This window comes from Miscanthus floridulus, chromosome 5 (genome assembly GCF_019320115.1).
Source record: "Miscanthus floridulus cultivar M001 chromosome 5, ASM1932011v1, whole genome shotgun sequence".
NCBI lineage: Eukaryota > Viridiplantae > Streptophyta > Magnoliopsida > Poales > Poaceae > Miscanthus > Miscanthus floridulus.
Genome location: NC_089584.1, coordinates 99,284,383 through 99,307,013, shown reverse-complemented (window position 1 = coordinate 99,307,013; position 22,631 = coordinate 99,284,383). Strand labels below are relative to the sequence as shown.

Below are 22,631 nucleotides of genomic sequence, written 5' to 3'. Positions count from 1 at the left end.
GTTGGCTGATGAACTTTAGACCGGATGAGCCTCAATGGGCCGATAAGTCTGATCGTTACATCTGGGATGGGCCGATAAGCCTGTGTTTCTCTATAGCGACTCCATTGAGAAACGTCGCTGCACACCTGCACCGCGAGTGCTGATATCATGTCATGATGAAAACAATCGGAAACGATCAATAGGAGGCCAAATTATTTTCATTTTCACGTTTTTTCTTAAAAAGGAAATCGATATGATATTGTCGGAAACGAATACGGCGCCAATATTCCGGTAATTTCGAAAGCAATAGTAGTCGATCGGAAAATACATCGATAACGATCAAAATCCATGAGAACGATATCCTTAAAAACGATAAACACGCTAAACCGTAAAACATGAGAAAATCCATATAACTCGATCTATCTCACATGACAATAATAAATAAAGCCACAATTGACGAGATTACAAGCTGAAACCACACAATTCATAGGTCTCAAACAGTGGCAAATCATGCAACAATATGATAATTCTTGACAAAGACACAAATAAACGATCAAGTTCTAGCTGATAAGCCGGCTGATAAGTTCAAGCGAACAGGCCCTAAGTTGACTCTCGGATCAAAACATGAATCATTAGAGTTCCTTCTGCAATGGAGGCTGTAGGCTTCCTAAAGATGAATGTCAGGCTTGTCATCGTCGTCACCGGCCACATCTTCCCATCCATATTCTGAGAATTCATCCTACATAGTTTGTGATGGATGTGTTAGTTCTCATACAAGGCAGCTGTAGATGGGTTAATAACAAGCATCATATTAGCAATAGATGGATGTATTAGTGCAATAGTGCTTATAAGTAATAAAAATCTGAGAAACACGTAACTAATAAGAAGCAAACACAATATATGTATGTGTCGCAGGTAGCAGCCAACACATCATATACAAGGTAAAGGCTAGAAAAAAGAACCTCGAGTGGTAGAGAGGTGCGGGCGCTCGGTTACTATCTAGGGACGGGTGCAGTACGTGATTGTTGTCTGATTGTTCCTATACGCATGAAATACTTGTCTAATAGTTCTTTTCTAAAAAAAATATTTATAAAGTATGTGTTGTATCGGTAATTACCGATGATAAATTACCGGTTAAATACGGTAATCTTAAAAAATGATCGGAAGAGGGCAAACTTGTTTTCGCTTTCGTTTCCGATTATTTTTACCATTATTGTTTTTGTTTTTTCATTACCACTACCGTTTCCGTTTAGGCCTAAAAATCAGAAAAAAAAACTTGAAAATGATTTCCGAAAATCGGAGATTATCATTTTCGTTTTCATCCCTACTAAAACAGTTAAATCGGCACCAGCCCGGAGCAGCGCGCCCTAGGACAAGTACATTGGTCTCGTCTAGTGTTACGTAATTTTACGACGACTTAATAGACAATATGTACAATGGTTGTTTATTATGTTGTCTGGTAGTAACACATAATTTTCTTAATTTATGCATAGAATTAAAATAAATTTGTGAGCTACATGACAACAACAATTCATCCAATGGTAGAATAGTTGCCTCATAGCCCTAAATTTTAGCTCATGAGATAGTGGTTTCACGAAACTACAACCTCTTTCTCTCTCCTCTCTCTCTTTCTTCCATATCAGCAAAAATCTTACATAGCACTGCATCAGACGACGTACGACACGCTGACGTATAGCAATATACCTGCCCTAGGTCGGACCTAGCTGCAGGCGGCATGCAGGCAAGGTCGGCAGCGGCGGCGCGCGCAAAAGCTCGGCCGGTGCTGTCTCGGCGGCTGCGGCGTGCGGAGGAGCTCGGCCAGGGCAGCAACGGCACGCGTGCGAGCTCGGTCGAGGAGGCCGCAGCATCATCGTCCCGGCGGTCTCCGCACGCTGCGAGCCCGGCCTCTGTTTGGGCAGCTGGGCTGAGTAGTGTGCATTTCGAGTGATGGAGGTCTGTGCAACGTGCACTGACTGATGGTGACCCCATCTTTGGTGCTCTCTTTTTGTTGTGGAAAAAACCACATGTATATCTACAACTGTTGCCGGTGAGAGATACAGTCCGAGGGTCCTTCCATTGAATCCTTTTACTGTCCACCGGCTGAAACGTGCATATGACCACGCCACTCACACAAGCCCTTCAAAAGTAGTTGAAACTACATTTGCAACCTCGAATTCAGCTACATACATACATCGGCTCTTAAGGTTTCACCGAGGTGCCAACAACCAGCAAGGTTCATCTCCCCAGTGCTTCTGCTATGGCCTATGGGACTAAGAATGACAATCTGTGAGTTAAAACAGCCATCTAAAGGCAGAAACCAAGGTAACCAAATCCGGTGTGCAAATGGGAAAAAAAGAAAAAATCCCACCTTTAGTTCCAGTCTGACGATTTACTATGTACTTCGATGGCAAAAAGTCATGAAGACACTTCGTCATGTTGAGAGAGGAACTCTATTATACAAGGGTATACTTCATGGACAGCCTGCGCATAGTATAGATAACCGTAATGTGAAGATGAGTACAAGAAACCAAAGGTGGACTCCTAGCTCTGATTAACCACTTTTTGTCGACATACCTTTCTCCCTCCAACTAAGTCATAATGTGCATAGTGAGGGCCTTCGGGTTCTCCAAAAACCTTGTATGTAACCAAATGCTGAGGAATTAGCTTCACAGTTTCTGCACACACAAACAAAAATTAAGAGTTGTTTCTCTAAAGGGATTCAGAAAGAATATCAAGTAAGGATAGAATCTATGAGGACCATGCATTTGGCTAAAGCCACCACCCATTGTGGTTTCTGAAACTGTGCTATGAGCTAACACTGTAGCGCCTTAGTCCTAGGTTGTCAGCTTGTAGGCTAAGCCCAATTAGGCAATGAATTCTAATGCCCATGATCATTGCACTAGATCAGGCACTAGAACAAAGCTGCATATTCTTTTGGTTGAAAACTATCACTCACGCTTTAGGGTTTGTTTGAATGCACATGTATCTACCTCAATCCATGTGTGTTAAAGTGGATTGGGGCGAAAATTAAACTAAGTTCCACCCTAATCTACTCCAACACACAAGAATTAAGGTGGATAGTGCATCCAAACAAGGACTTAATGTTTTTAGTACTATAAAAAGGAGGATTCCTTATTGCAAAACAACAAAGGAGAAATGGAGCTTTGCCAAACCGTAAACAGCTTCTGGCGGACAAATCAGATCCTCGTCTCCAGCAAAGGCAAGCACCGGGACCTTGATTTTGTTCAGATGCTCTTTGAAGAAAAAGGTACCAGTCCTGTTGCGCAGCCCGCCATCACGGAATGCGGTCGTAAGCTGTAACAAAACCTTTGCTGGTACTGTGCCTGTATGCCATGACCCCCACCCCCCAACCACCACACACACACACGCGCACACAAAGTTGTGACAGGAAATTGTTAAGAACATAGATGACAAAGGTCAGCATAACAGCATAACTGAACCAGGTGTCTGTTTTGAAAATTACCATTTTAGGAGACAACAGTGAAATTTACTATTACAGCACAAGATTAGATATTCCTTCAAATGTTCATAAATAGTTCAGAACTAAAGCATAAGCACAAACATAAAAATAGCACCTAACCTCTATATCTGGGAACTACTTACAACAAACCAAATTGTATAGGAGATGCATACAAAATAAAATTAACATTTTCGCATGATCTCCGTATAGTGTGAGTGTTTTGTAACCTTTGAACCTTTGCTTCGAACTGAAATGAAACGGCAGAACACCTACCAAATTATGCTAAAAAAAACATTTTCGCATGATACTCTGATATTACTAAAAAGAGCCACATGGCTTATATTGCTAGCCTATGCAGATTTTTTTCTCTTGAACCGGCAGGAGGTCTCACCGCCATTACGTATGCAAGTTCTTAGCAAAAATGATATTAGTAATACTGCTATGACACTTGTATGTTCATTTGTTCCATGGACATAACAAATGAGTCAGAAAACCTTCATGCGAAACAATTCAAGGCTATATTTCAGTTAAATATCATCTGACTAGTACCTTAAATACAAACAAGCACTTGACAGTTTCAATAACAAACAGCAAGATACGCCTTTACTTACAAAAGTTATTCAAGATAAGCTTTGAAAGCAGTTCAGGGTCCATCATTTCCTTGGCTCAAATTTGAGAGCGAAGCAGTGATAGAATATATGGTGCACGAGATGATATAGGATAGGTAGTAGACAGTAATGCTCCTGGTGGGATAGCAGGAACACGCAACATCTCAGCTGGATCTGCCTAATAGAGAATATAATGAAGATTAGGTTACCCGTATGCCTTGTGTGTGAAGCGACCTGATTTCCGCGAAGGAAAATCCACAGAGTCGAAGTGTATTATGACCGTTGTAGATCATATTACCCAAATTCCAGTCGAATACCACATCCATACAACGATAATATCAGAGTACATAAAGTGCAGAATTACATAAATTATTACATCGCCGCATTGGCGGAATCAAAAGTAGCATCCATTCAGAACAACTTGAAGATAAGATCGCCAAACTTGAGCGTAGGCACGAATCCCTCAACCGTCAAACTCGTCGGAGCTATACTCCTCAGCAGAACCTGTGTGCCAAAATTTATCAGTACGATTTGTACTGGCCACTCCCACCCTATGAGCATCGCTTCGTGGAAATTGGATGCAAGTTGGATATAATCAAAAGGAACCTATAAGGCTAGGGTTTCCTATGTTTTAGCATATCAAGTATATAATAATAGTTGGTCAAGTTCTAACACCATTCCCACACACATTCCACCCTATTCCCTTTTCAGAGCCAGGTTTCGATCCTGGGATCAATATACCACCATCTCTACACCATCACCATACCATCGCTCAGTTGACAGGCCAACTCCCTCTCGGCACTGTCTCAAGGCCCGTAGCCCCTGGCTACGACCGACACTCTCTCACGGGGGAAGAAGATGACTCATCTCATTATCTAGTTTAAGCGAAACCCAGGAAAGGTCCATAGCCGACAAGTCGGCTCATGTATCGATCGATCAACCATACACTCTGCAGAGGTTTTTACATAACCACAAGATCTGCCTTCTTCGCTGACCGTCGTCAACTGGGTTGATTCCGGCCGCTTGCTAGCCTAGGATACTGCCACTCTACCATTCAGCCCTGGTACACCCTAAGTCTAGTCTAGGGTGGTTGAAACTGTGAGTCATGAGCTGAGTCCACAAGGTCTCCATGAAGTCTCGGAAGGGTGTGGGGAAAATCCACCGCACCCCGTACCTCCTTACACTGTCCGCTATCAACCTAGCAGTAGTAGCAATATCTTACCAAGTAGTCCGACCATCCCGCACCATATAGGGCGAGTGGTACGTAAGGCTTCCCGGTGAATCTGAGTACTAGTAAGTCCTTAGGGATGACCAAGCCAGAATGTCTTCATCAGGGTTCCCATTTACCGTGCCACCACAGCACCTCCATCCCGGGCTCCTCCCATCACAGGTTCACACCCAGGACCACCTCATATACCATTTACCCACCACAAGTATCTATTCCAGGGGTGCCCAGGTAGCACCCCATGGCAAGACTTGCCCCAGGCTCGTCGTATACTCCAACTTGATCGACACAACTCTCATCCTCCACACACCCAAGTCACACACGCAGCACTCTCCCCATAGTCCAGATAACACCAGTTTCCACCACGCATTAATGTAGTATAAGCGTAGTAGAAGTGTAAGCAATGAAATATAGCAGTAAGCTGTGTCTAGCCTAATAGCAGGGTATGCAGGGGTAAGGTTGCGTCAAGGTAAAGGCCATCAAGTAAGCATACTACCATGCAAATTCTATCGTTGTATGCTATGTATGCTATGTTTCATTTGTCAGTATTTAAATAAACATGATAACAATGTATGCTATGTTTCATTTGTCAGTATTTAAATAAACATGATAACAAATGACATGCCATGCTCATGAAATTATCTAGTTGGGTTACTTCTAATGCAACACCTAGGGTTGACTCCTACAGATGTCACTCAACATTACATGGGGTTACAACAAAAATTTTGTAGTTGTGATTTTTGGTGTGTGGATTTTTGGGTTGTTACAGTCCTACCCCCTTAACAGAATCTTGTCCCCGAGATTAAAGCGTAACGTACTCTTCGAAGAGGTAAGGATATCGTAGCCGGAGGTCAGACTCTTTCTCCCATGTTGCTTCTCTCTCAGTGTGATTGCTCCATTAGATCTTGCACATAGGAATGGTTTTGCTTCGGGTCTCTTTGGTATCTCTTCCCAGAATTCTGATAGGATGTTCTTTATACTTGAGAGTGTCTTGAATGTCAAGTGTATCAGTTGGAACTACTTCATCGGGCACTCTCAAACACTTGTGTAGCTGAGAGACATGGAATACGGGATGTACACCCGCCAATTCCTTAGGTAGCTCAAGTTTGTAGGCGAGCTTTCCAATCCTCTTGCAAATCTTGTATGGGCCAACAAATCTAGGGGCAAGTTTTCCTTTCACATGGAATCTGACAGTTCCACATAGCGGGGATACTTTGAGATAGACGAAGTCTCCCACATTGAACTCAAGTTCTCTTATTCTTTTGTCAGCATAGCTCTTGTATCGACTTTGAGCAATCCTCAAGTTCTCCTTCACTTGAGCAACTCCTTCTTCGGCATCTTGAATCTTAGCGGAGTCAAAGAATGATCTTTCTCCTGGTTGGGACCACATCAAAGGTGTCTTACAAGGTCTGCCATACAGAGCTTTAAATGGCGACATCTTGATACTGGCTTGGTAGCTGTTGTTGTAAGAGAACTCTGCATAGGGTAGGCATTTCTCCCAATCAGAGCCATAATTCAGTACACTAGAGCGAAGCATATCTTCTAAAATCTGATTTACTCGTTCATTTTGTCCATCTGTCTGTGGGTGGTAAGCGGTACTGAAATCAAGTTTGGTTCCAATGGACTTGTGTAGGGCTTCCTAGAATCGGGACACAAACTAAGGACCACGATTAGACACAATTCTAGAGGGAGCTCCATGCAGTCTGAGAATATGCTCAACATATAGATTTGCCAATTTTTTGGCATTGGTTTTGGTCTTAACTGGTACAAAGTGAGCAATCTTAGTCACGCGATCAACAATCACCCAGATGGAATCATTGCCTTTCTGTGATCGGGGCAATCCAACTATGAAATCCATGGATATACTCTCCCATTTCCACTCGGGAACGTCCAGAGGCTTTAGCAAACCTGCAGGCCTTTGATGTTCAGCCTTGACTCGATTACAGGTGTCACATTGTGCCACATGTCCCGCAATGTCTGTCTTCATGCCTTTCCACCAAAAGTGTTTCTTCAAGTCTTGATACATCTTTGAATTTCCAGGGTGAATACAGTACTTAAAATCATGGGCTTCAGACAGAATCTCCTTTCGTAGTGCTGGATCGGAAGGGACACAGATTTTGTCCTTGAACCAAATGGTTCCTTGTTCATCTTCTCGGTGGTTGGTCTTGTAGCCTAGTTTCATCAGACCACGGAGATATTCGATCTCTTCACAACTTTTCTGAGCTTGACGGATGCGATCTGTGAGATCATACTATATGTGGAGCTCATTCAACAAGTCATGCGATAGTATCTCAAGTTGGAAATCATCAATCTCTTCCTTGAGCTCAGGTGGTACGGATTCAGTGATCAAAGTGTGACAGTAACTCTTGCGACTAAGAGCATCTACGACTACATTAGTCTTTCCCGGATGATAGTGAATTTTCAGGTCATAGTCCTTGATCAACTCTAGCCATCGGCGTTGCCTCATATTCAAATCTTCTTGAGTGAAAAAGTACTTCAAGCTCTTATGATCGGTGTAGATATCACACTTGTTGCCTATCAAGTAGTGTCTCCAGATCTTTAAGGCATGCACAACTGCTGCTAACTCAAGATCATGGGTTGGGTAACGGTTCTCGTGTTCTTTCAACTGTCGAGACGCATATGCTATCACTCTTCCCTCTTGCATCAATACACAACCAAGTTCTTAGCGGGATGCATCACAATAGACCACGAAATCTTTACTGATATCAGGCAATGCTAGCACAGGAGTGGTGGTAAGCTTCTATTTTAATTCCTGGAAGCTTTGCTCGCACTCGGGCGTCCATTCAAACTCCTTAGTCTTCTTTAGAAGGTTGGTCATTGGACGGGCTATCTTGGAGAAGTTCTCAATGAATCGGCGATAATATCCGGCCAATCCCAAGAAACTTCTGATTTCTGTCACATTACGGGGTTGATCCCACTCTTTCACCGCTTCAATCTTGGCTGGGTCAACTGCGACACCTTCAGCTAATAGTACATGTCCTAGGAAGGCAACTTTCTGTAGCCAGAATTCGCATTTACTGAACTTTGCATAGAGCTGATATTGGGCTAGTTTCTCAAGCACAGTTCTCAGATGATGTTCGTGTTCTTCAGCGGTGGGTGAATAGACAAGGATGTCATCAATGAATACTACCATGAACTTATCCAGTTCATTCATGAAAACCTTATTCATCATGTTCATGAAGTATGCGGGAGCATTCGTGAGTCCAAAGGACACCACAGTGAACTCAAACTGCCCATACCTAGTCACAAAAGCTGTCTTCGGGATGTCACTCTCTCGAATCTTTATCTGATGATAGCCAGATCTGAGATCAATCTTAGAGAAATACTTAGCACCTCGAAGCTAATCAAGCAGATCATCGATTCTTGGCAGAGGGTACTTGTTCTTGATGGTGACTGCGTTCAAATTCCGGTAATCAATGCACATTCTCATTGAGCCATCCTTCTTAACAAACAGAACAGGGGATCCCCAGGGTAAAGCACTGGGTTTGATATATCTCTTTGAGATGAGCTCATCAAGCTGTTTCTTGAGCTCGGCCAGTTCATCAACTGACATGCGATAGGGTCTCTTAGCAATGGGTCCTGTTACTGGCAAAAGATCAATGATGAACTCTACATCACGGTCTGGTGGCATACCCGGTAATTCTTCAGGGAATACATCGAGGTAGTCTCTGACCACAGGCACATCATGAACTGTCTTCTCCTCTTTTTGTGATTCTAAACTCGCTTTAAGGGCACATAGGATAGAGGTGGACTTTCTGGACTGGGGTTCACATCTAATAACTTGGCATATTGGGTGGGTCACTTGGATGTATCTAAGTGAACATGATATGATACCTCGATGAATGGTTAGCCAATCCATGCCTAAGATGACATCTAGGTTTGTGGAAGGTAACAGGGTTAGGTCGGCTTTAAAGGTAAGACCCTCAATGGCAAGACTCACTCCCTTACAGATGTGTGTGCACTTTAGGTCTCCTAAAGGTGAACTGGTGATGATAGGCTTTACATGTGGGGTTACAGGCAGGTCATGCTCTCGTGCAAATTTGGATGATATGTAAGAACAAGTTGCTCTAGAGTCAAATAGAACTGATGCAGTATTGCCATTAACTAAAAACATACCGTACACAACGTCCGGGGCAGCCTGTGCTTCCTCGACGTCTAGATGGTTGAGACGTCCACGAGTAGCAGATCCCTTGAACTGAGACTTCTGAGCGGCTGAGTTCTGAGGGCACTCAGCGGCTTTGTGACCCGGCTGGCCACAAGCGAAGCAGGTGAAAGGCGTACCGCCTGTAGGGGTTGGTGCGGGTGCCTTCCAGTTTCTAGTGCTTGGTGTAGGGCGGTTCTGTGCTGGGTGTTCATTCACAGAGCGAGAACGGTTGAAACAGTCCTGAGTGTTGCGGTCTTGAGCATAATGGTCCCGGGTGTAACGATCCTGAGTAGGGCGAGAGTATTTGGCGATGTAGCCCCCACTACCCCTACTCGATCTAGGGTTGTCATCCCTGTTGTGGCGAGAGCGTTCCCTGGATGGTGCGTCTCTGTGGAACCTCTTGCGATCACGGCCACGGAGGGACTCCTCAGGCTTACGCTTCCTCTCCCTGTACTCTTCTCTAGCTTCAGCATGGTCCTTCTCAATCTGGATGCAGCGATCCACCAGAGCACACAACATGTTACTCTCAATACCGCCAAACTTTAGCTTGATGTGCGGGTTAAGTCCCTTGTGGTAATAGTACAGCTTTTCCTTCTCAGAGTTCACAACATAGGAAGGTGCATAGCGAAGAAGATTGGTGAAACGAGTAGTGTACTCAGTCACCCTGTCCTTTCCCATCTTGATGTTGCGGAACTCCTCAGCTTTGGCCTCCATGATACCCTTGGGAATGTGATACTCAGTGAATGCTTCGGCGAACTTATCCCATGAGATGTTGGCAGGGTCCTCATGGGAATCACTGAAATTGTCCCACCAGGCGCGTGCTGCACCTGTGAGCTGGTGTGTGGCAGCTCCAACACACTCATCGTCGGTGAAAGTAGTGAGGTCAAGCTTCTTCTCCATCTCCTTGAGCCAGTCATCGGCTACAAGTGGGTCAGGGTCGGTGCCATCATAGGTAGGTGGCCTTAGCTTCAGAAATCCTTCCAGCTTCCTTTGGAAGTCATTCTGCTGACCTCCCTGGCGACGGTTTGCTCCGTTAACAAGAGCTGCAAGAAGTTGAGTCTGTTGTGCCATCACTTCTGCCAGGTTCGGTGGTGGTGGTGGCGGAAGGTTCTCCTCAGGCAGCGGGGTATTCTCCAGGTTGAAGGGTATCCCTCCACGTCCACGGCCACGGCCACGGTTGTTGCCACCCCGCCCCCTATTTGGTTCAACTGGTTCAGGGGTGGGCGCACGTCCACGGTTCATTAGGCGATTAGATCGGTGGTTCGGCATCTACAACACGGATCATAGGAATTTTAGCGTTTGTGCCATAAGCGCTTATAATTCAGTATGATTACATGATTTTGACGATTTAAAGAAAAACATTTATACTATCCAACACTCATTACAAAGAAGCAATAAGATCCATAAGATGCAATAATATCCAAAACATTTATTACATAGGTTTTATTACATAGCATCATCTCCAGTAGCTACACTTGAAGACTTACGAGAATCGTACTACGCATAGTGTCTCATATTACATCTCATAAGGGGTACATCATGGGGTACAACTTATGGAAGCCACTGACATGACTCATGACCATGCAGGGTCATCTACTCTAACTCGTACACCGCAGCTGGGATACGACTGTTCTCGATCTCGATCTCCCCGTCAGACTTGTGAAGTCGGGACACGTACTTCAAGGCCTCGGTGAGCTCCTCAGTAGGCTTAGCTCCAGGTAGGGTAGGGCAGGTGTCTAGGTTGAGGCGAGTCGGGGCTAACTCAAACTCCTCTATCCTAGGCTTCGTCTTGCTACGAATCTCCTTGGGTAGCTGATCCCACATACTCTTCATCTCCCTGAGGCGCTTCCTGTCAAACTTCTGCCAGGCCTGCCAAGTCCTCTCACACTTGTCCTGTAGGTACTCATTCTGCCTGAGTACCTCGATCAGGTGACCCTGGTTGCAAATGACCTTCTTCCTGAACTCCTCTAGATCCTGAGTCATGGTCTTGTTCCGAGATTGGATTTTCAGCATATTAATCCCCTTGGACCTTTCTCTTTCTCCTCTGCGGTTGAACTCGGCCTTCTTGTCGTCCAACTCTCTCTACAACTCCAAGACCTTGCTGTCGAGGTAGCAGTTCATGTTGCCTAGGTCGGTGGCTTTGTCTTGTAAGTCTACGACCTTGGTTCTATGGACTTCTTCACGACGGTTGAACTCGTCCTACAGCTTGGCAACTGTCTCAAGTAGACTAGCTCGCTCCTATGCTCCCTACGAGTCTCGCTCCTGGTACTCCCACAGAAGGGCCTGGTCCTGACGTCTCCTCTGCTTCAGCTGGGTCACGTACCTGTCCTGCTCTAGTAGGTGGATAGCCGAGACACGAAGGCATCTATCCTCCTCGGCAAGGATAACTCTGCCGGCTGCGAAACTCTGCTCACTAGGGGTAAGGCTGAGGTCGAGGGCCTGGGGAAGTAGACGGAACTCTATCGTCTTCAGGTGCTCGTAGTGGTCCCTCATCACTCTGCGAAGTGCCTTGTGTGAGATAGCTTGCAGTCCTTCCTCGACTGTGCCCTCTATAGCCATCTCGGTGAAAGCTGGAACAGAAGGTAAGGTAGTGCTAGCTGGGAACGCGACTGAGGTGACAATTGGTCCTTCGATTCCTCCTTCCTGAGCTAGCTTCCCGGTGCAGGTGACCTTGACAAGCTCGTCGGGGACTCCTAACGTGACGAGAACTCGGTAGAGGGTCTGTGCAAAACCCCCGAGCTCACGTAGGTCGAAGGTAAGCTTGGCGTGGTCTAGAGGTAGCGGTCCTAGAGGCGGCCAGTCGACGTTCGTTGCCATCTACATGTTTTAAGGAACAGGTGTTAGCAGGTCAATAATAGATAAGCCTTGCATAAAAGTAAATGCAGGGTCGATATATAACCGAAAGAAGGGCTGTTTACGTCCTATTCTATCGTCCATTTCTGAGGGTTTCATCCTATGGTCAAGTATGACTCTGATACCAACTGAAGCGACCTGATTTCCACGAAGGGAAATTCACAGAGTCGAAGTGTATTATGACCGTTGTATATCATATTACCCAAATTCCAGTCGAATACCACATCCATACAACGATAATATCAGAGTACATAAAGTGCGGAATTACATAAATTATTACATCGCCGTATTGGCGGAATCAAAAGTAGCATTCATTCAGAACAGCTTGAAGATAAGATCGCCAAACTCGAGCGTAGGCACGAACCCCTCAACCATCAAACTCCTCGAAGCTATACTCCTCAGCAGAACCTGTGTGCCAAAATTTATCAGTACGATTTGTACTGGCCACTCCCACCCTATGAGCATCGCTTTGTGGAAATTGGATGCAAGTTGGATATAATCAAAAGGAACCTATAAGGCTGGGGTTTCCTATGTTTTAGCATATCAAGTATATAATAATAGTTGGTCAAGTTCTAACACCATTCCCACACACATTCCACCCTATTCCCTTTTCAGAGCCAGGTTTCGATCCTGGGATCAATATACCACCATCTCTACACCATCACCATACCATCGCTCAGTTGACAGGCCAACTCCCTCTCGACACTGTCTCAAGGCTCGTAGCCCCTAGCTACGACCGACACTCTCTCACGGGGGAAGAAGAGAAGGACTCATCTCATTATCTAGTTTAAGCGAAACCCAGAAAAGGTCCATAGCCGACAAGTTGGCTCATGTATCGATCGATCAACCATACACTCTGCAGAGGTTTTTACATAACCACAAGATCTGCCTTCTTCGCTGACCATCGTCAACTGGGCTGATTCCGGCCGCTTGCTAGCCTAGGATACTGCCACTCTACCATTCAGCCCTGGTACACCCCAAGTCTAGTCTGGGTTGATGAAACTGTGAGTCATGAGCTGGGTCCACAAGGTCTCCATGAAGTCTCGGAAGGGTTTGGGGAAAATCCTCCGCACCCCGTACCTCCTTACACTGTCTGCTATCAACCTAGCAGTAGTGGCAATATCCTACTAAGTAGTCCGGCCGTCCCGCACCATATAGGGCGAGTGGTACGTAAGGCTTCCTGGTGAATCTGAGTACTAGTAAGTCCTTAGGGATGACCAAGCCAGAATGTCTTCATCAGGGTTCCCATTTACCGTGCCACCACAGCACCTCCATCCCGGGCTCCTCCCATCACAGGTTCACACCCAGGACCACCTCATATACCATTTACCCACCACAGGTATCCATTCCAGGGGTGCCCAGGTAGCACCCCATGGCAAGACTTGCCCCAGGCTCGTCGTATACTCCAACTTGGTCGACACAACCCTCACCCTCCACACACCCAAGTCACACATGCAGCACTCTTCCCATAGTCCAGATAACACTAGTTTCCACCACGCATTAATGTAGTATAAGCGTAGTAGAAGTGTAAGCAATGAAATATAGCAGTAAGCGTGTGTCTAGCCTAATAGCAGGGTATGCAGGGGTAAGGTTGCGTCAAGGTAAAGGCCATCAAGTAAGCATACTACCATGCAAGTCCTATCGTTGTATGATTATAACAGTAAGTAAAGCCATAACAGTTCTATATTAGCCATGCATAATAGGTGCTACGAGGTTGGGTGGGATGTGGCGCCTTCAGTGTAGTCATCTCCGTTCTCCTCACGGTACTCACGATCCTCGTCCGTCTGGTTCTCCTCCGAGTCTGCAACGATCGCATTATAGTCGCATTAGCGACGTTTATAGAATAGCACAAAGAAGCAATGAAAATTCAAAGGAGCCAAATACACTCAAACAGGGGTTCATTGCGTAAAGCTCGATTTTAGATGATTTTTGGTCCTGGTTTCGTATTTTTCTAAGGTCGTATGAATTAGTTATGAATTTCTGAAGTTTAATTCATCTCTGAAAATAGAAAAGGCCGAATTAATCCTGGGCTGACACGTGTCACGCTGTGACTGGTCCACGTGGCATGCTGACGTCAACATGACGTCATCGGCTCGGCTCTGAGCTGACAAGTGGGGTCCTGCTGACATCATCTTGACGTCAGCATGATGTCATCAATGTCATCGGTTCCGACAGGTGGGGCCAGAGGCTCTTGGGTCACTGACCTGTGGGTCCGGTCAAAGTCAACATCAAGTCAACGGGCGAGTCAACGGGTCAGGGTCACTGACGTGTGGGGCCAGGGCTACTGACGTCAGCAGCTGACGTCATCGTGATGTCAGCATGGCGTCACCTCGGCTGTTGTTACTGACAGGTGGGACCCGCGTGACGTTGTCATGACGTCAGCATGACGTCACTCACTGACGAGTGGCTCTAGAGTCCCTGTGTCGCTGACATGTGGGGCCAGGTCAACCGTCAATGTTGACCGATCAACGGTCAACCAGGTTGGGCCTCGACTGGGCTTTGGTGGGCCTGGACAGGGCTGGATTTGGGCCGGGCCGGCCCGGACACGTGGCATGCTGTGGCGCTGCCACGTCGTAGCCATGGGCCCCCACTGGGCTTCGTTCATAGCTCAGCCCACACTGCGTGGTCCACGGTGGACTCATGTTCATGGTCCATGGACCGCTGGCTGGTCTTCGGTGGACCGAGTCCACCCTCCTTCCCTTTTGGCTTAGCCTACGTGCACCGAGTGCAGGCGCGTGCGGCCAGCGAGGGGAGCCCTCTACTTCCATCCCCGGCGTGCTCCCGCCAGTGGTGTGCTCACCGGCGTGATCCTACGGCGGCGCTGGCGTCCAATTAAGGTGGGGAAAAGCTTCCCCAGGCCATGGTGAACACGATGGTGGGGTCTAGGTGGTGACCGGGGCTTTCTAGGGCGTTGGCCACGGCGGTTGGCGGCTTGGTCGTGGCGGTGCTCGCCGACGGGGCAGCTAGGGGCTGTTCCATGGGTCCTGGTGCCCCGTTCCCGTTCAGACTGCTAGCGGGCGACCAGAACAAGTGACGACGATGACCAAAAGACGTGGCGGAGTCCGCGCGCGGTGATGGTGCACGGCGGAGCTCCGCCCGAGGTCCGGTGCTCGTGGCCAGGGCGCTGTGGCCGGCTAATGGGGTCTCGGTCTACGCGGCTACCCTCCGGGCGTCCTGGTGGTGCTACGGCTGCGTCCTAGTCCAGTGAGGCGGCCGGGTGCGCAAGTGGTGGCCGCGCCATGACGGCGGCGTCGGGAGCGCGGCGTGCGCATGCTCTGCTATGGCGTCTAGGGGCTAGAAGGAGTCTCAGCAGCGAGGGACTCACCGTCGGTGTCGAAGGCGAAAGGATGGCGGTGCAGTGGCGGGTCGTGGCCGTGTAGACGGAAGCAGTGCAGTGGCGACCCGCGGCAGTGATGAGGACGACGGCGTCGTCTTCGGCTCCGACGACTTCGGCAGCACGCGGGTGGCTCCGATCCTCCTCTCCCGAACTCCTCGGCCCTCTACTCTCGGTGCGGTGCGGGCTGCTGGGCCACCAAGTGGCGGCGGTGGCTGAGGGATCCCTAGGGCTCTGGGCGTGGCTTTATAGCCCCCGGTGCCCGAGCTCCATCTATGGCGGACGGGGCGGACGGCTGGTGATGCGCCGTTGGCATCGAACGGCATCATGGGCGTGGGTGGTTGGCGCGGAGGTTGCGTGGGCGCGGCGCCAAGGGGACAGGGCCAGGCGATTCGCGTGACCCCGGGCCCGCGCCTGTCATTTTGGTCGAGTCACGGTCGGAGGCGGTGCCGGCGTGGGGAGGAAGACGACACTGTGGCGGGGGTGCGGCTGACACGTGGGGTCAAGTGGCATCGGCAACAAGGGAAGCGCGGAGGCGCGCGGGCGTGAGCAGCGCGCTGGGCTACTTGCTGGGCTGGCCGCGCGAGTTGGGCCGGCCTGCTGCTGCGCGCGCAAGCTGGGCTGGCTGGCTGCTGCGCGCTAGCGGGCCGAGCAGCCAAGCCAGTTGTGGGCCTTCTTCCCTTCTTTTCCTTTTTCTGTTTTTTTTCTTTTGTTTGAATTCAAATTTGGTTTGAAATTTGAATTCAAAATTGGTGTACCTTATTCATTGGAGTTTTAGATATGAGGCCCACAACATTTATATATATATATATATATATATTAGGAATTTATTTAGCTATTTTGTATAACAAAAATAAGTGTAGTTTTGTTATACAAAATGGAAATAGTTTTCTCTTTATACATTTATTCTTTGGTTTGAGTAATAATTACTTTATGGTTTATTTCTTTAAAGGAGTTGTTAGGCATTACATAAAACAAATGGAAATCCAAATCACCATTTGAGTTAACAATGTATGCTATGTTTCATTTGTCAGTATTTAAATAAACATGATAACAAATGACATGCCATGCTCATGAAATTGTCGGTTACTTCTAATGTAACACCTAGGGTTGGCTCCTACAGATGTCACTCAACATTACATGGGGTTACAACAAATTTTTTGTAGTTGTGATTTTTGGTGTGTGGATTTTTGGGTTGTTACAGTGTGTGTGTGTGTGTGGGGGGGGGGGGGGGGGGGGGGGGGGGGGGGTTGGGGGGAGGAGAGAGATTTCCAAAGATGTTTGATGGTGGTTAACTTACAAACGGCAATAACAACTTGAGTGAGGAATTGGATGTTGTGTAGTCAACTGATGAAGCCAAAGTAACAGTTGCTGCCAGCTCTGGCTCAGCCCCTTCGGATCCTTATGAAGCAGAACCAGATGAATTAGTTCCATATATTGGTAACAAAATTTTAAACAATCTGATGTACAAGCAAACTGAGCAGAACAAATATAAAAAAGAGAAGAGCTACCAATCGCACTGACATCTGATGTAAAAAGCAATGGAGATGGAACCACGAAAAAAGAAAACATAACTGATGGAGTGCTATCAATGATAAGAGATGTCATTTGGTCTCTGCACAGAGCTAGTTACATTTCATATGTGAATATGATAGATTACTATTTAAATTGACACATATTGCGCTCAAGGTAACTACTGGCTCTAGATCAGAGAGTGATGACATGGTCTTTTGATTCAAATGGTATTCTTATGCTAGGTAATTTGTATTGAAAATAACATAGAGACAGGAATTAAAAGCCCATGAGAATTCAAGCAGAAGCTATTTAAACAAGGATGATTCCCGACGAATTTAAGAGGCAGTATGCAAACATCCAGTAAGCTATCAGTAATGCCTCAGCCACTTTCAAAGATGTACCACCAAATAGTTCTCTGCTATGGTTTCGGAGAAGGAAATTACCAAACCTACCAACAAATAGTTCTCTGCTATGGTTTTGAAGGAGGAAATTACAAAACCAATGCTCATTTTACATATGGTATTAATCTAGGAAGGAGCAAGTTCTGTACACTATGAGGGACAGGGAGAGGATATTCTAAGATTTTTGAGAGTCAATATTAAAGAATTAACATTGCTAATCCCTTGATGATGATAATTCATCATTTTAATAACTCCAGTAACATGATATTAATATTACAAGGAAACAGCATCAGGAGAAAAAAAATTGGACAAAGATTTAGCAGGAATGGTGCTTTACTGCTTTTGTTGCATTCGCGATGGGCTGTGGGGTTGTGCAGAAGCCATTTTGATAGATCAGGCTGTCACGTGGTAGAGATAATTGCAGTAGAACCATTGTTATCCTAGGAGTGAAAATAGCATGCCAGGCAGGATAATCGCAACGACTTTGGCTTTGTACTTAATATTTGTATGCATTACACAATGGTCAAACATGATGACACCAGGGAAAGTTTTTAGAGGTTCCAGATCTCGGTATCAAGATGAATAAAATCTGTAGTCATTTATGTGCTTGTGATAATATCCACAGCTACCAATGATAACGTAATGTTTGATTTGTTACACTACAGCCTTACTAGTTGACGACATACCTTCTTTTCAATTAAATGAAAAACTTTGCCAGCACTGCTAGATATGTAAGAGGAGAAAAGGAGACATGTCAACAAAACATACCACACTTTGAAACCATCGCATACAATAAGATTCCTCCCATGGAATGACCAATAGCAAGCAATTTCCCATCCTTCGGTACACTCTGTTTTCTTATGTAATGCATCTCAACAAACAAAAAATATTGCACGCTTCTCAAAGGGGTTTCCAAGGTACCATCTGACTAGTATACATGAAGAATGTCTACAAACCGCAGCAGGTACATCCTCCTCCAGATAATGGTCAAAGTCCCAATCATAGCTTATAATAAGCTCCAATTGTTTCTGTAGGTCTTCTATGGTTGCAGGAGAGGCGTTCTTGCCAGCCAAACAGCTTAGGGGAAACACTTTGTTGGCCCTCCCCCAGAATCTTCACAAGGCGCTGACTTAAATTGCTAATTTGATCAGATATCACTGATGTCTGTGGCAATTCCAACAAACCTAAAATCCTTTCTGAAACCTCCTCAAGGCTAGCTAAGGAGGCATCGGGAGCAAGTTCTGACACTCGATCAAAAAAACTGTCAGCTATGTTTTTCAGCCGGCTATCTTTTACATAACCTGAGAATGTTTCACCCAATTGTGCCAAAGCATTTGACAACTTTGTCACCAGCTGTGGTTCTTCTGATATACTTGTTCCTACCATGTTCTTATCTGCTATTACCGGAACTTCAGAAATTAGAGGTTGAGAAGTGGACATATTCTCAGCAGGAACAACAACACTTGCTTTTGCTGTAGAACTTTCATCCAAACTAGGATCAGGGGTGATGTCAGACTCGGTGTTAGCTGCAGCTAGTTCTGATCCACGCATGCTCAGGCCTGCACCACGCACTTCAACAATCCATGTATCAAATCCTTGCATGGACATATGACGAGCAAATGAAGCCTGACAGCATTTCATATGTATCGATTAAAATCAGGGGTCAAAGGGAAGCCATTACGGGAAAAAACTATAACCAAGAACAATTACAACAATACAAAGAAAACAGTTACTCCCTCTATCCCAAATTATAGGTTGTTTTGGTTCTCTAGGTGCATAGCTTGATAATATGCTACGTCTAGAAAAGCCAAAACAACCTATAATTTGGAATGGAGGGAGTAATTCATATTTTTTTGTTATTGAGTGTAACACGTAACCAGAGAGCACACAAAGCCTGAACAAAGAAAATCATAAAAAGAATACCATTGTTGTTTTATAGTAGAAAAACTAAGATTATTATAAATAATTCATTTCCTGTTGTAGAAGTAGAAGAGCAATAACAACATACATGGGCAGCCACTAGGACATTATGATAGTACACAAAAGAAAACTAACTAGCATGTTGTCGTACAAGGTTGATGTTCATCATTGCTATATAGCTGGCAAGTTGATACTTCACAAGGGAAAAGTTTTGCCAATAGCATCCAAAGACAATAATTACTATCAGTTACACAAGAAAATGCTCGAAGGGCGGGCCTGGTGCAAGCGGTAGAGTCTTACCGCCTGTGACCGGAAGGTCCTGGGTTCGAGTCGCGGTCTCCTCGCATTGCACAGGCAAGGGTAAGGCTTGCCACTAACACCCTTCCCCAGACCCCGCACAGAGCGGGAGCTCTCTGCACTGGGTACACAAGAAAATGCTCATTGTTTCCTGGTAAAGTTCAGTGTGCTGCATATTTCTTATTCTCACTACATTCCATACTAGCTACCCCTCCGTTCCAAATTATAATTCACTTTTGTTTTGGCCTAAGTCAAACTTCTTTAATTTTGACAGAGTTTATAGAGAGAAAAAAATACCAACATATACAACCACAAATTAGTTTTATTAGACTCTTCATGAAATATATGTTCTGATAGAGCATCTACTTGACCTTGTAGAAGTTGATATATTTTCTAGTAACTTTGTCAAAATTAGAGAAGTTTAACATAGGACAAAGCCAAAGTGAACTATAATTTGGAACGGAAGGAGTACATATGAACTTTTGTCATTTTGAAGTTGTGTCGCTATCTTGTTGATTGATCTGCTCTATGCCCCAGCACGTGCTATCAATGTATTTTCATCAGCATTTTGTTTGCTCAGAACTAAGCTACTTCTGAATTCAGAACTAAGAAGTTCCACCTGTTCCTTATTTGATTTTCCCTACTATTTTTTGGAAACACCAGCAGAGTCTGCATTTGGAAGCATTAAACAAAGCCAGTTTCTCTATGAGCAATGTCTTGATTCATAGCGACTCCTAATTCATGAAAAATTTTGTTCACAGAAAACAAGCATGCACTCTTTGCACGGTAGTTTATCCACACACCATACCAATAGCTCCATTATGGACAAGCTCACTCACCCCAGGGGACAGGTCGAACCCAATGGCGTTCGTGGCCACTCCAGACAGCAGCATCAGCGGGTGGTTCCTCTTCGGCGCCTGTGCAAACCAAACCAGCACAACCAGCAACCAGAAAAACCCAACGAAGCACCACCAATCACACTCGCACAGAAGCAGCTATCTCTATCGACTCATCACCTCAGGCGGCGGACGGTACCGCCAGAGCGCGAGCCGCCACTCGGTGCCCGGCACGGGCGCGTAGTGCAGCTCGTCGGCCGTGCATATAGCGGGCTTCTCCGCCACATGCTCGCAGGCTGCTGCTGCGGCGGCGGCAGAGGCGAAGGCGACTGCCCCCGTTTGCGAGGGCGAGGAGGGCGGCAACGAGGCGCGTAGCCGGGGAGGTGGCCGGGGCGGGGGCGCGCACGGGGAGGAGCGGGAGGCCCTGCAGGAGGAGAGGTGCGCGACGGCGGCAGCCGCGGAGGTCGGCCGCGTGCGGCAGCCGCATGGTATCGGTCTGGCTCGCTCGTTCGGCCTCGGCGGTTGGGATCCTCGGTTCTGGACTTCTGGTGTGTTCTCTGTCGTTCCCCCTCCCCCAATTCCCATCCTTTCCTCGCCGGTTTGGTCCGTGCCCGACTGCCCGCTTGGCTTGGTGAACCGAGTGGCGGTCACGTGGGAAACATGCGGTGTTTGTTCGATTGATTGGTGGGACCCGGACCACAACTACCGCCGTCGTCAAGGCGGGGATTCATAGGGTCCTTCCTCTTCTCGGTTACTCGACAAGTTATTTTAAGTCAAACTTTTAAAGTTTGATCTACAAAATCACAACAAAATTTATGACATTAAAGTAGTATGGTTAGATATAACATATAATATATTTTTATAATGTACTCATTTTACGTTATAGACGTTGTTATTCTTTTCTATAAAGTTAGTCAAATTTAAGATAATTTGATTCGCACAGATTCTAGAAGTTGATTTATTTGAGGACAGAGAGTAGAAATTTCGATCGTAGAGAAGAGCACCTTGAGCTTGTTGCCTTTGACCAAAATGGAAAGAGGCCCAAAGGTAATCTCCATGCATGGCCATGACCATGGTACTCGGAGGTGGTATGATAATGACACGTGGCGTCACTCCAATACAACATGCAAAATTTTATAGGGACAAACCCTTAAAAATAAATGAATTTTAGGAACAATTTTCTTAGGGTTTATTTGTATGTAGATATTCAGGGACATAAAGTTGCATTAGGTTCAATACTAAATCAGTCCTAGTATTGAAATTGGCCATGATTTAAATTTTGTTGTTTAGATAACTATTAAATTGCCTTTTGGAATCTGCCGATCGTGAGGAAAAGGAGAAGGGCCGCCAGCCTCATGGAAGAAGAGAAGGGCGACGACCGCCATACATTGACCAAGGGGAAGAAGGGAAGAGCTCACCGACCATGAGCAAGAAGAGAAGGGACATAGAACAGCAGCCGCGTCACGGGCCGCAACAATGGCTGCGACGACCCTTTTCTTCTTCCCTGTGACATGTTATTATGACATGATGAGAAGACCCTAATTGATGAGCGTGATGGAAGATGTGGGCAAAGTCGACCTGATTAGGGTGAATGCTTTTACAAGAGATAGATATTAAAGACATCACTTAGACGAGATTTGGTATAAGAGAAAATTACTTCATTGGTCCTAAAAAAAGTTGTGTTTTCTTTTCTTGGCCCTTTTTTTTGAACTTTCCTATTTGGCCTCAAAACTAAATTCGATTCCTTTTTTGGCCCTTCCGTTAGTTCGAGGCTCAAACAGTGTTAACTTATATGCAAAATTACCCTTTTACCCCTAACGCCAAAGACAACGTACAACAGTCGCCATACAGGTCTTTTAGGCTGCCTAGTATCAATAATTTTCCAAAATAAGATAAAATATATTTTTAAGCATGGAATCATTATTTTTTTCTATATTTGCACATGACATACATCACATCGACAATTTAAAATGCATATAAAATCCACAATTGCAATCCAAGTGCACACATACACAAT

The 22,631-nt window shown here is 45.9% G+C and overlaps 1 pseudogene; it reads right to left on the bottom strand.

Annotated features, from left to right (window-relative positions):
* Positions 1-2,381: 2,381 nt before the first annotated feature.
* LOC136450312 (uncharacterized) lies at positions 2,382-21,101 on the bottom strand (annotated as a pseudogene).
* Positions 21,102-22,631: the final 1,530 nt, after the last annotated feature.